Here is a 13,372-nt window from a genome sequence, read left to right as displayed (position 1 = left end):
GGACCTGCACCTCTTTTGGCTCAGCTCCTGGTCCCAAATAAACATATTCATCCAGCCATTCAACTTGTTTTTCACACTAATGGAAAGCAAAGTTATAAGTGCCTTCAGGAAAGCATAAATGTTAAATGACTGTATTCACAAATTTGCTCTTCATTGCCCTTTTCAGCTCTACCTTGAACTGAAGTTTTGCTGGGGAAAAGTTATGCTTCTATTTACTTTTTGAAGTATTCTTAACTCCTTTTGCTAAAGAAGACATGAAACGTGTCGCATTAAAAAAAAAGTGGCTTACACACAACTTAAATTTGTTATTAATGTCATCAAAACTCATCAAAATATGTTAAGAAATATGGTAGAAGCAGTGCAATAACAACAGGCCCAATCCCCACCAATGTAAATTTGCCTAGCACTACTGAAGTAAATGAAGCCACAGTAGTTTAGGCCAACTGCACATCTTGTCAACATGTTATACCACTACTCATTTTGATAAATCACCATAAATATATCTTTTTTTTCAGCTACAGTAAGACTTTTTTTTCAGCTACAGTAAGGAATATCTTTTACCCAGACAGTGATACAGTTTGAAGATGAGATTTTAAAATACACTACACGAGTCAAGGGCACTGCAGAAGTGTAGTTGTCATTCTGATGGCTAATTGTACTGTGACAGCTCCTAAATTGGCTAATTGTAATTGACAGCTCCTAAAAACCCAGGTTCCTGTTGCCCTGGTCTAACACATATCAAAAGATAAACCCTCTGCAGTTACATTTATGCTTCCACCTCAGACAATACTAGCAAGTTAAAGAGGTTGAATTCTTTATTATTCTCAATATTATTGAGACCTATGCACATACTTAAATTTAAGCATGTTGACTTTATTTAAAGTTCTCAGTACAGTGCCCAAAGCTAAGCAACCATCTATGTGCTGCTCTCAGTATGAGCACTTTTTGCATTGAGACCTACAAAAAGTCAAAATAAACCAAATGCTTATAGCTGGAGATTGAAGCAGAAAAAAGGATGGATAAGTAGTAGCAAATTGGCCATGACTCACAGGTGATTAAGGGAGTTAAACATTCAGATAAATAAATCAGAATTATCTAAGTCTTTAGTTTGCACTGATATGGTGACACATTGATGTGTTGAGATGTGATGACTTGTCTTGACAATTGGAACAGTGGCTAGCAGACTGCAGAGCTCATAACAGGCTTTAGAAAATCCTTTAGAGGTCTTTAAGACCAATACTGTCTAATGTACCAAATGGCATGGCAGACTGTGGTTCAGGGAAGAGTAAACGGGAAAAAACAGGTGTGTGAGAAGTAGTCATAAACAAAGTGGCCATGCCCAAAGTGCATCATCTCAACCAGCTTCTGCAATGACCTGAGTCTCTTTAACACCTCTTCTCAGCTGCCCAGATAACTACTGCATCTGGAGGCTAAAGCATCCATGCCCTGCTGGGCGTGGAAAAGAGATTATCAGCTGAGCAGTATTTCAGTCATATTACTGTCTTCCATTCTCTTGGAATTTCTTGTCCATCAGATATTGTAAGGGTAGCCCCAGTGCTCAGATATGACTGCTTGAGAGCAGGGTGGGGATTCTCAGCAATGCTGTACAGACAGAAGAAATGTTTATCTGAACTCAGCAGGAAAGCATGTGGACACCAGTTATGAGGTGTGTGAGTGTGGAGAGACAGAATGTAAGAAAATAAAGATAGTGCAAAAGGTAATCTCACCCCTGAGGAGTTGCAGCTGTACTAATCACCAAAGATTAGGAACAGGCCTGTCCTTAAAAGGCCACAGCTATGTCCAATAAGAAGAGTGCTACAAAAGAGTGGGTTAGCTAGTTGGGAAGATGAGATGGAGTTTGTTAGTTGTGCTGTGAAGAGAGGTGGAGTTGTTGGCTGTGAAGAAGGAGTCAGTGATGTGAGGAGCTGCCCACGAGAAACCACACAGAGAAGGTATGGAACTTTTGCAGTAAGATGACAGCACATGAGCATGCAGGGACATGGAGCAAAAAAAGCTCCCAGTTCCTCTCTTTTTTGCCTAAGAATGCCAACTTCCCACGGGTTCTGGGACTGAGTGCTCTACATGCTCTGAAGGTGCTTCAGACACACTAGCCCACAGAAAAGCTCCCTAGTCTTTCCAGCTGAATGTGTGTAACTCTTCTTGCTGTGACTTTCAAGGCTGAACTGTCAACAGAAAGGTCTCTCAAGAATCCAGATAAGGAGTCTCATGTTTAGGAGGCTTTATGAAAACAAGACTAATTTTAATTTTCCCTTGCTGAGTAGCCTGTGAGGTCCCACAAAGTCCTTGCAGCTGCAAGGCCTGTAAGTGCTGACAGCTATCTCCTCATAAAAGTGTAATTGCTGACAAAAGGAAATTGCATCATCCAGCCTTTTTCCTTCCTTATCAAAAAAAGGAGAAGTTCCCCTATAGTAATGTTAATGGCAGGAGGATTAATTTTAGGAAGTTTGGCAATGTTTCTTTAAAAATAGGTCATTTAGTAGAATAATGAAGAGGAGTTGAACACTGACTCAGTTTCCCAAACTGACCTTGTATTCCCGATTCAGACATGAGCACAGGGAGGACCAGGCTTTGTTCAGCCCTCCAGAGCGCCAAAAAAAGTAGCAAAATTGTGAAGAGAACAAAGTAAAGAAGAGCTACTGGGAAGCCTTGGATATGCTAGTGTTGTAGAACTTTTCCTGATGAAGTGTGATGCTCTCTCCAATCTCCTTCCAGTGATGGATGCTTGGGCTGTTCAGGCTTTTAAGAGTACTGCTGGATTGGCTTTGGCATATGGAAAAAGTAGTTATTGTAGGTGAACATTGAAAACGTATCTTGAATTTTTGATGCTTAAGTAACTTGCAGAAAGCCACATTCAGGAATGGCTAGTACATGAATATGAGCTCATCTCAGTGGCTGCTGTGGGGGAAGAAATTACATTTGCTGTGGTAGGAAATACAAGGTGTTTTTCATGATCACTTAACTATTGAGTCAAGGAGGTTTAGGATCAATAACTGAGGCAGAGGGTCCTTGTTAAAGCAGTAAATAAAATACGGGTCCATTCATAAGGATAAAGGGAAAATGATTCACTGATGCCTACAAGGTTTAGGGATAAAAATTATTTTTTTAGATACCCAGTTCTTTTTTTTTTTCCACATGGCAACAGAGCTCTCTTCACAGCTTGTCCTACAGTTTTGGTTTGTTTTTATTTTTTAAATCTAGCTCTTTTTCATCCCTAAAGGATTGCAGAAGAGTTAAAACCTTCCCGGTTGAAAACCTGTACTTGACTTGAGTCTACGGGCACTGCAGAACCATTTCCTGTGATTGCAGCAGAGAGAGATAAAATTCCACTGTGGTGGGAATAAACCGAAATTAGATCAAAGATTTCCGGATAATTAAGACTTCCAAACCAAAACCTCTTTTTCGCTTGACTCTATTTTTTTTTTCCCAAGGCAAACAGGGCAGTGCTTCACACAGGAAGCCAAATCTGCCTATCAAAACCAACAACCCAAACTGAAAGCGTGACAAGAGCTGAACTGCATTTGCATGCACTGCGATTCCCCGCGCAAACCTGTACCAGCCCGCAAGCAGAGGGCTCAGGAGGTGCCTGGCTGGCTGAACGCCTCCTCCGCGGACACATGCATGGCTAGCACAGGTGGATGGAACTGGCGGATTTGAGGTGCGAGGTCCTAGCTCTTCTGCCGTGAAGCGCCCAGTTTTGGGTTAGGAGGTGGAGAGGAGACGGCTGGCAGAAGTGCCAATACAGAGAGAGCCCGGGGCTCGGCACGGCTGCCGAGGTCTCCCGGGGGGCTGACAGGGCCCCCTGCTCAGCCCTATGCCCTGATGGAGGACAGGAGCCGCCAGCTCTCGCGCTATAAAAGCCAAGAGAGGCGCGGGGTGGGGCTGGCGTCAGCGGGAAATGTCTCCCTGGAAGCAGGTACGTGTCCGCGCCCTGCGCGTTCGGGAGGGCTCGGGGCGGGGTGCGCGGCCAAGCGCACCGGGGCTGCTGCTGCGGTCCCTCCCCGCCGGCGGGGCCCGAGAGCTGCCCCGCTCCGCTGCGGCCGCGGGGGGAGCCCGGCCCGGCGCCGCAGCCCCGGCGCTCCCGCCTCCCGAGCCGGCCGGGAGCCGCAGCTGGCAGCGGCCGGAGGCGCAGCTCCGCGGGCGGCGGCGGAGCCTGGGCTGGCCCTGCTGCCCGCGCCCCTCGTCGGTGGCGGCACTGATCACCTCCGTCCTGCCCCCGCGGCGGGAAGGGCCGCCCAAGCGGAGCCCTCCTTCCTCCCTCCCGCGCTCCTCCCGCCGCCGCACACCCCGAGGAACGGCTTGTTTTCCTGCCCGGATGATGGATTTCTCCGCAAGGTCATCCCTGCCCGCGGCGGCGGCGTGCCCGCTGCTCCCCAGGCGCCGCCGCGGAGGTAAGGGGCGGGGGGAGCGGAGCGGACTGGGAGAGCACCTACACGGCCCGCACACACCCCAGCGAGGGCGTTCGGCGCCGGAGAGCAGCGGGCTGGGTGCGCCGGCAGGTGCCGGGTCGAGGCGGGTGTGCCGAGCCGGGCCGTGCCCCGCTCCGCGGCGAGAGGGGCTGCTCCCGCCCCGCCGAGCGGGCACCGGCGGGTGGGAGCGGCCGAGCCGGCCCCGAGGGCGCCTCTCTCATCCTCTGCTCGTTCTTACTGGCGCTTGTAAGCGACTTTGGCCAGGCGTGGTCCGGGAGTGCGGAAAACTTAAGAAAATAAATATAAAAGGTGGAGGGAATATTGATGAGATGCCCCCCACCTCCGGGACGGGCCGGGGGGGATGCGCGGCGCGGTCGCCACGGCAACGTGCCCGCGATGCCGCAGCGCGGAAGGTGCCCCGAAGGCGGCCGCCGCCGCGGGGGTAACCCCAGCCGCCGCCTGCCGCCGCCCGGAGTCGGGATCGTGGCCAAGGGGCGTCCCCCGGGCCGAAGCCGGGCGGAAGCAGCAGTGAGGGTGAGCTGGGTACCCGCGGGTGGTGATCGGCGGAGCCCGCGGCTCCCCAGACCGTGGTGGTGTGACGGCTCTCGGCCGAGAGCGGGAGGGTCCGCGGGGGTTGCGAGCTGGGATCTCACGCTCAGGGAGCATCGCGCCGTGAGGACTGGCCGGGTGATGTCCCTTGCCTGGCTCAGGGCGTTGGGGCTGGGCATGAATCCCTTACGGCCTTTTCTTTCTCTTGCTGTAGTTGGTGACAAAACTACTGATGATGTCAGCTCCTGGTCTGTGGCTTGTGTTGTCCACATTCAGCTTGTGTTCTGTGCCCCATACAGGCCTTGGCTTCTTTAATACTTTATTCCTTCATCCTTTTTTTGTCAAGGAAGATAATACTAGTGGTGGGTTTTTTAGTCGTAAGACATTATTATGGTCCCATAGCCTAACCTCTTCCATAATATAAAGCAGAGACTATTCCCCAGTGGTTCCAAGGTCTGGCCCACTAGCCTCTTCAAACAGTCTTGATTAAATGACTTCCAACGATGGGAATTGACTACATTCCTGGATAATTGGCTCCAAATTTTAATCGCTTTGTCAAACGTTTGCATCTCTTTTCCCCTTTGAACTTCTCTGACTTCATCTTCCAGCTACTAGATCTTGTAATGTTTTGCCTGTCAGATTAAATAGCTATCTAGTTTCAGATCATCTCTCTCTGCTCAAGTATTTAAGGGCAGTAATTAAATAGCCACTTAACATTGTCTCTGATGAGATAAATAGACCTGACTCCCTTGGTCTCTCCCTGGAATGCAGATGCTCCCCAGGAGAAATGTCTGGGCTGCTGTTCTCTGAGCTTCCACCACCATCCTTGCCGGCCTCCGGTGCTGCACAGCAGCAGGGTTCCAGGAAGGCCCTTGTTAATGTCACGTGTGGAGATAATAACCTCGTGCTCAGTATTCCCCTGTCTATTCACCCAGTGGTACAAACTTTTCTTTCCCACGACTACATGGTGGGAACTTCTGTTCCATTAGTTACAGGCAGTGATCTCTGCACTTCTTTGGAATCCAAGGTTTTCTCAGAAGCTCGTTGCCTGTCCTGTCAGGAGCATTTGAATTAAATATTTCTACATTTATACCTTTGGATCTGCCTATATTAGAGTTTTTTCCCTCCTCATTTCACCTCGCTTCTGTGGAGTCTGCAGCTCAGGAATCACAACAGACCTCTGGTGTCTTCTAGAAGTCAGAAGAAGATCTTTCTTTTCCCAGGATCTCCCTCCTAAAGGTCTGTCTTCTCCCCAGCCAACTTCAAATAAGTTTAAGGCCTCTTGGAGTAAAAGGTACTGAGAAGTTACGCTGAGTAATATATAAACTGCAAACTGAAAGTGCCCATTACAGTGAATTGCTTTTGTAACTGCTTTTGTTCAACTGTGCCTCCAAGTGTTGGTGAGAGAAAAAGAGAATTGCTTTCCTGTCTTAAAGAGCTGTAAATCTCACCACTGGCTCTGGTGTCTAGGCTGACACACACAGTGTCCTTATTTTGAGAGTCTTTAACCTGAACGTGGTGAGCTTTACTTGCTCTGAAGTGTGCTTAAGTCTGGAGTTACAGCTCTCTAGAAAGCTCAATATCTGAGAGTATGGGCCAGAGGTTAGTTGGCTTTGAGGGAATATTGTCATTTTTTCCAGCAGCACATAGGTAGCATCTTGAATCTCAACGAAATGGTGAGATTGAGTAGTCTGAAGGCACCTTCTGTGGGAGATGGTACAAAACCAAGTTCTTTGTACTAAAATTAACTATTTTTTTTTTGTTTGGGGTGAGATTGTTTTTATTTTTTGTTTGGGGTTTGTTTTGTAACCACCTTGACTTGCCCTGTCTTTGAACTTAATATGCAGTGCGGGAGGGTGGTGTAAGAGGTTCTGGAAATTAAAGGTCTTTACATGCAGACCATCCCATGGAGTAAGTGATGATGATGCCTGTGAGTAAGGTTTGTTTGCACGAATAATGATAGCAGGTTTCAGCCTTTAGAATGACCCAGTTGTCTTCAAAGTGTTAAAATTAAGAAAAATACATTCTGACTGTGTAACGACTTAAATGTCAGGACAAAGAGTGTTATTGAAATTTCATGAAGATTTTTTAATTACAAGTCCCAGGAAATGTCTATTCATAAGATTTCATGAAGTATAGACAGTGATACACTAAACATAAACAGTCTGAAAAATCATCACAGAGCTCAGATACCACATCTGATTGAATAGAGCTCCAGAATTCTGCTGAATTTTCTACAGGCTGGTGTCAGCATCTTAAGAATTTTTTCTCAAGTGTTTGTCCAGTTGTTTATCTCCCCAGTATGAAATTCTGAAATGTTACCACCTGAGAGGTATCTTTGCCTCACCCATTCAAACTTACCTTCTGTCCCCCAGACTGGGCTAATATCTCTGAGTTTTTTCAACATATGCTTTCCCTTCTCATGGTTGCACCTTTTCTTCAACTCCTTTTGCAATCAGAAGAATATGTGTGTTTCCTTGGGGTGGCTGGTCCCAAAAATTACACATTTCTGAATTATGGAGCCCATCCAGAGTCAGCCCAGCATTAAGAATAGTGGCTGGTAATTAATTCTACAGGCTGTTAATTAATTGTAAACAGACAGAAGATAGTATTTTTGAGTCTCAGGCTTGCTGAAGGCTGTCCAGTGAGTACTAGGCTAGACAGATTTCACTAGCAAGATACTATGGCAGTGGTAAAATTTGTCAGATTTGGGTCCTGAAACTGTTACTGACACTGTTATTTTTAAGACCATAAACTCCCTCTGTCAGACTCAGCCAAAGCTAAGGGGAACAACATCCTGCCTCCAGTTAGTGAAATCCTCACTGCTGTAGGAGTACCAGCAATCTGCTCGTAGTCTCACAGCTACAGGCAGAACAAAATTTCATAACTGAGAATTATGCTCCTAGCAGCACATCACTTCTTAATTTATAACTCCCACACTAAAAGCAGAGTTAGGATACAGGCTGAATCTGCTGCCTTTGTGGATTTAGGAGCAATCCTGGATTAAGACCTGATATTATGTAATTTAGGTAAACATCACTTTCTTGAGAGTCAGAACAAAAAGAAAAAGGTGGGTAATTTTACTAGGGGAGGACAAGTTCTGGATATATTCTGAATGAAATTAAGTTACTGTCCAATAGGAACTTTTTGAAAGTATATGTAAATACAGTTTACTTTTGCAAATAGTAAAAATAGAAAAGGTATATGTATATCTTTTATTTTATATATGGACTTTGAACTCAGTAACAGTTCTATTGAAACAAAGACTGGTGCCAATTAAAAATTTAATCACACATGATCAGTTACTTATTAACATTGAGTTATTTGTCTCTTGGGAGCCTGTGGCTAGGAGCTCACATTTGTAGATTGGCAGCAGATCCTAGAGGGTTGAAGTGTCAGCATGCTGCTGAGTAAATAGGGAAGAAAATGCAGTGCCAACACCTGCAACTCCATGCAGGCTGTGCAGGGGGAGAAAGGCAAAGAAAAAGGTGGGCACTCGAGTAGGAATGACTGGGAACCAGTGTGATAGCATTTTGCACCTATGCACTTGATGAGAATAATTAGGTGGAGGGAAGAATGCCAACAATGACAAATATTACCATGCATTGTGATAAAAGTGTGCTACAGGTGTGTTCACAGAGGGCAGATTCAGTTCTTTCCCCTCATCTCCCCCATGCCTCTAAATCTGTGATCCTGTGTAACAAAGCTTGGTGGCAGCTATGGAAGCTGTTACCACAGCCAGTATCAGCCAGACATCCAGGAAGATACAGTATCTATTAAATTATCCAGTAAAAAGTGTCTGTGTCTATTATATCTCTGAGTGTAATTGTCAGCAGCACGTGTTACTTCTACTGATTTACTGTACTTATTATACATTAGTAGAACGTGGTAGTAACAGCTCAGCTTGCTTAGTTCCTCCTCTGACAGTAGCTCTTATAGAAGAGCAAGTAGTTGATCAAGGGGGACACAGATATCCCAGTGCTCTGTTACACTGTAGTATCTGTGCTGTCAGCATCACCACATGCTGCTGCTGTCTGTCTAACATAATGGAGACCAGCTCTGAGCTGAGGCTGAAAGCTTGTATTGCTTGGCAAGTGGTTATAATTCATTTCCCAATCTAATTTATATCACTGTTGACTAGCTTTGGAGAAGAAATATTATGCTGAGGGAGGGGGGGAGAGGTTTTTTTAGAAAAGGATCATAAGAAGTGTGTGTTCTTGAGATATCCATCATCTCCCTCTTAGGCAACCCTCATAGTCAAATTCAACTATGATAAAACAGATATGAGGCACATTGTTAGACAGGAATCTTCACTGTGGTCTGGTGACCTCCTGATCCAGGAAGCAGCAGCATTGCTAAGTTGAAAAGCATTCATATCATCTGTAGATTGATCGTGGTTACATAGTAATAACACACCCCCTGCCATCTGTGTGCCTGTACATTAATGCACACCCAAGCTGGGGGAAGAGCGGTGTTCCCTGAAGCTTTGGCAGTCTGGATGATTCTGGCAAGAGTGATGTTAGTGCTCCAGTTAGCTGCAGCTATGAACTAAAGCACAGCTCAGGACTGAAGTGACTACTGCAGGAAAGAGAGCCTGTAACAGGAGTACTCTTACTTTCTTCAGAAAACATACCAAATATAAGCAGAACATAGTGACCAAACATTCAGCTTTGGAAAGACAGCTCTAACTTATTTTCTCTTTTTCTGTTTTAGTTTTTGTAAATTGTTTTTTTTTTTTTCCTGCTAAATGGACAGGGTGTTTCTAAAAATATTGAGAAGTAATCAATGTTTGCTTGAATCCTCAAAGTGACACCTCTATCCTGAGATTCTCCTGTAGTTCAGTGATGATAATTAATATTGTCAGCTCTTCAAAATCATCATGCAATTATCACCAGTTGGCATTTTTATCTGGATGAACAGGATGGCTTTCTATATGCACATGTGCCTTCCTGCTTCTTTTGGAGAACACTGAACAAATATTGGCTACTGCAGTTGGAATCCCAGACTGCATTCTAATGGTGAAAATCTTTTTCCCAGTGATGCTAATGTGCAAACAAAGTTCAGTTTTTAAAAAGGAAGTCAAACAAGAAAAAAGGCAGAATGAAACAACAAGATGTGCAATTATTTTTAATATTCTTCATGCAAAAACCCAACAGATTGAAACAGAGGCCGTGAATACTATGCTACATTATGACTAATCTGAAAAGGATACTATAAAAAGCAATGGCTTATCTCAAATGATGACAGTGAAGTCAGTGAAGAATTAATTCAGGAATTTTCTGGTGATTCCAGGACTCCTCTTTACATGCATGAAATAATCACTAGAAAGGTGAGAAAATCAGTCAAGATGTTATCATGGAAACAGTGGGAATTTCCAGTATGGGATAACAAAGGATCTGATGTTTACCTTAAATTTGCATAAACAGGACTCAATTCATTAACATTTATGTGGGGGGAAAAAAAATGTGGGTAGGCATAATTTTCCTTTCCTGGGTGAAACAGAGAAGGAAAAGAATAGTAGACTGCTTACTAATCTGCTTTTACATGGTTTTGGGAAGAGATGAGTGTTCCTCTTGGTAGCAAGTGGAGCTGGCACGTGGATTCTCTGGTCAGGGAAATGTGGTGTTTGCCAGTTTTGGGGTGAGCAGAGTCCCTTAACCTAGAGCCAGCCTGAAAGTTATTTTCTACTCGTGGGCCGTCATTTTGTCTTAGTAAAAAAACTGTAAAATGTTTTGAAGTGCAAGGACTCGTGCTTTACTTTCAATGTATTGCCAGTGAGCTCTTAATCCAGAATGTAGTGTCTGCTGATTGCCCAGAGAACAGTCCCTTCCTTTCCAGAGGCCCCTGGACTCTATGGAGTTTTGCCAAAAACAGGGTAAAATAACCAGTTAAGTCTGTGAAGTTGGTATAACAAAGCAGGTAAGAAATTGTCCAGCAAATAAGGTGATGTGGACAGGGCACTGTTGCATTTTAGCAAGTCCCTGTTTTCTTAGACTACTGGTGCTGCAATTCAGAGCAGCTTCTAAGATGGCCTTTGGGCGCTGAGGGATGAGTCAGATATCACCAAGTCCCAACTTCAGAAAGTGGAGAGGTGTAAAAGTCACCAAAATCTTGCCAGCTCAGCTCTCCTAGAAGCAGTCTGGCTGTTGAGGACTTAGCCAGTCCTTTGGCTAGGAATTGCTGAAGGATAATTGCACTTCTGTATTTAACAAACTAAAGGGTCACTTTCCTTACTGTCACTCTCCTTCCTCTGAAGTATCAGTTTCATGAAAAACTTCAAGTGAAAGATTAAGGTTGAGATGACTCATTAAGAAAATTATGGAATATAATAAGCATGCTGGGGAGTGTAGTAGGGGTAGAAGTAATAGTGATAAAATACTTGTCAGAAGGATGATAGTCTTGAGAAGAACTGTGTGGAAACAAGATGACAGAATTATTCCACTCTGAAAGGCTGGCTTTTCAGAACTTTTTATAATACTGCTGCACACCACAGCCTCTCCATGTTAATTAAAATAAAAATGTTAATCTTGCCCTTGAGGTTAATAGTTAGGGAGTATCTGTTAAAAGCTGTTAGAAGAGGGTATGAGGGTTTGCATGAGTTTGAGCACCCATATTTCTGCTCAAGCTAAGCAGTAGCCTTACAAGATCTGCTGTTTCAGTACTCCATAAAACAGCATCAGTCTCCAGTTGTCCATAGGGACAGGTATCCCATCTACAAAGTCAGCTGTGGTAACATTTGACAATTCTTAGTTGCAGCACCAAAGGCATTTTCACAGAAAGGGTAAGCGGTGTTTCAAGGAGTCACCTCAAGTGCATGGTATGGCAGAATAAAGTGACCAGGCTTTCAGGTCCCTGTTTGCTGCCCCATTCTTCAAATAAACCCATTCATGCCATAGGTGTGAGCATTAGTAACTGCAAATGTGCTTTCACCTACCTCAGCCAAGAGCTGCTTAGACTTGGAAGCTGTCCCTGCATGTGATGGCTTCAGGTTGGGACTGTGCAGAATCTGTGCTGTTACCCCATGCCTGAGAGCACAGGGCTCACCTGCTGAATTCAGCCCATGGTGTTGGCCATGTGCTGGTGGTACTAAAAATGCACTGTGAACTACAACTGAGGAATGATAGTGATTCATTCATTTCCTGAGAAGTCAAGCAAGCTGCATCAGGAGCTGCAGAGAAGTTTTAACAAATGGGTACTACAAAAGGATTAGCTTCATTAATTTAGCTACATGTGCTTTTGGCACTCGGGAATTAATCCAGCCTTTATTGATTGGTTTGAGTCTCAATTAGCTTGATGCCTAGGAAGGGGAAGGGACAAGCAGTTTCCTCCTGCATATAGCAGGCACAGAAACTCAGAGATGGTCTTTGGTGAGAAAAGGGGTTTTTACTTCCTCTCTGGGTTCAGGGTAGGCATCATCTTAAAAGGAACAATTCAAACCTCAAGCTGTGGGGCCACAGTGCAATAAAAGCAGATAATACCCCGTCATAAAGCCTGGGAGCTTTCCCCCAGAAATACTCTTCTATTAAATGGTCTATTTGAGAATTGCTTCCAGCTGGACCATGCGTGGCCATTATCACATAAACATGTGAGTTGATATTGGGAAATAGGAGAACAGTATTTATCCAGTTCAAAAGATGCTCTTAATATGTAGGGCCTCAAGGGAATACTGCTTGGAAAACAAATTTTCATAATAAAATGACCTATTTTAGAATTGCAGTTTTCCATGCTGGAGGGGACATGAAGGTAGCAGGATGCTTGCCAAAGAGATGTACAATAAGCACACTCACACTTGGTCCCTAATAAGAAGATGGGTGGACTGAAGGTGTTCATGAGATAGTACCCTGGGGTTTCAGGGTGGTTTTGTGTTGTTTGTTTGGGGTTGGTTTTTGGTTTGATTTTTTTTTCTTAATTTTTTTTTCCCACTCGATTCTTGCATGCAGACTATTTGTATGTGTTTGTTGTATCCAGATTGGCATGCCTGCAGGAATATGAGCAGACCTTCCTTCCAGCAGCCAGCTCAAACATGTAGATGACAGGGACAGAACCCACACAATGTCTGAGCCATTCCTTAAAAAGCCTTAGGAGAGGAAAATTAAGTAAAAGGACAGCAAAGCTAATAATAGTTTCCTTAAGTATGTACCAGGAAAGCAAGCTTCAATTACATTATGCCTGTAATATTTTGATCCCAAGAACAGAGCTCTGTAAGAAGTGTTATTTGCTGTTACTCATCAGTTCCGTCTGTGTGGATGCTCCAGGACAATTCATGTGGTGGTGGTTCCTCCAGGAGCAGAGCCTGCCTTCTAGTGACTAATGAATGCCACCTACTCAGCCTCAGTTTGTCTCATTTGTCTGTTGAACCCCTTCTTCTTTTTCAATGTGATCTAAAATCTTGACTT

General features: G+C 44.6%; 1 protein-coding gene across 3 annotated transcripts in view; it reads left to right on the top strand.

Annotated features, from left to right (window-relative positions):
• The first annotated feature begins 3,511 nt into the window (after positions 1 to 3,511).
• GPRIN3 (GPRIN family member 3) overlaps positions 3,512 to 13,372 on the top strand; it is a 32,925-nt gene continuing 23,064 nt past the window's right edge. Inside the window, exon 1 of one of the 3 annotated variants that reach the window (XM_059844103.1) lies at positions 3,512 to 3,934. The gene's annotated coding sequence lies outside the window, so the exon portion shown is untranslated. Of the gene's footprint in view, positions 3,935 to 4,142; positions 4,410 to 13,372 lie in introns of those variants that run through there. The other 2 variants (XM_059844104.1, XM_059844102.1) reach the window with 2 other exon arrangements.

The sequence above is a fragment of the Haemorhous mexicanus genome, chromosome 4, assembly GCF_027477595.1.
Source record: "Haemorhous mexicanus isolate bHaeMex1 chromosome 4, bHaeMex1.pri, whole genome shotgun sequence".
NCBI classification, from domain to species: Eukaryota; Metazoa; Chordata; class Aves; order Passeriformes; family Fringillidae; genus Haemorhous; species Haemorhous mexicanus.
The sequence above is the reverse complement of the archived record's forward strand: the minus strand, read 5'-3'. Positions and strand labels throughout refer to the sequence as shown.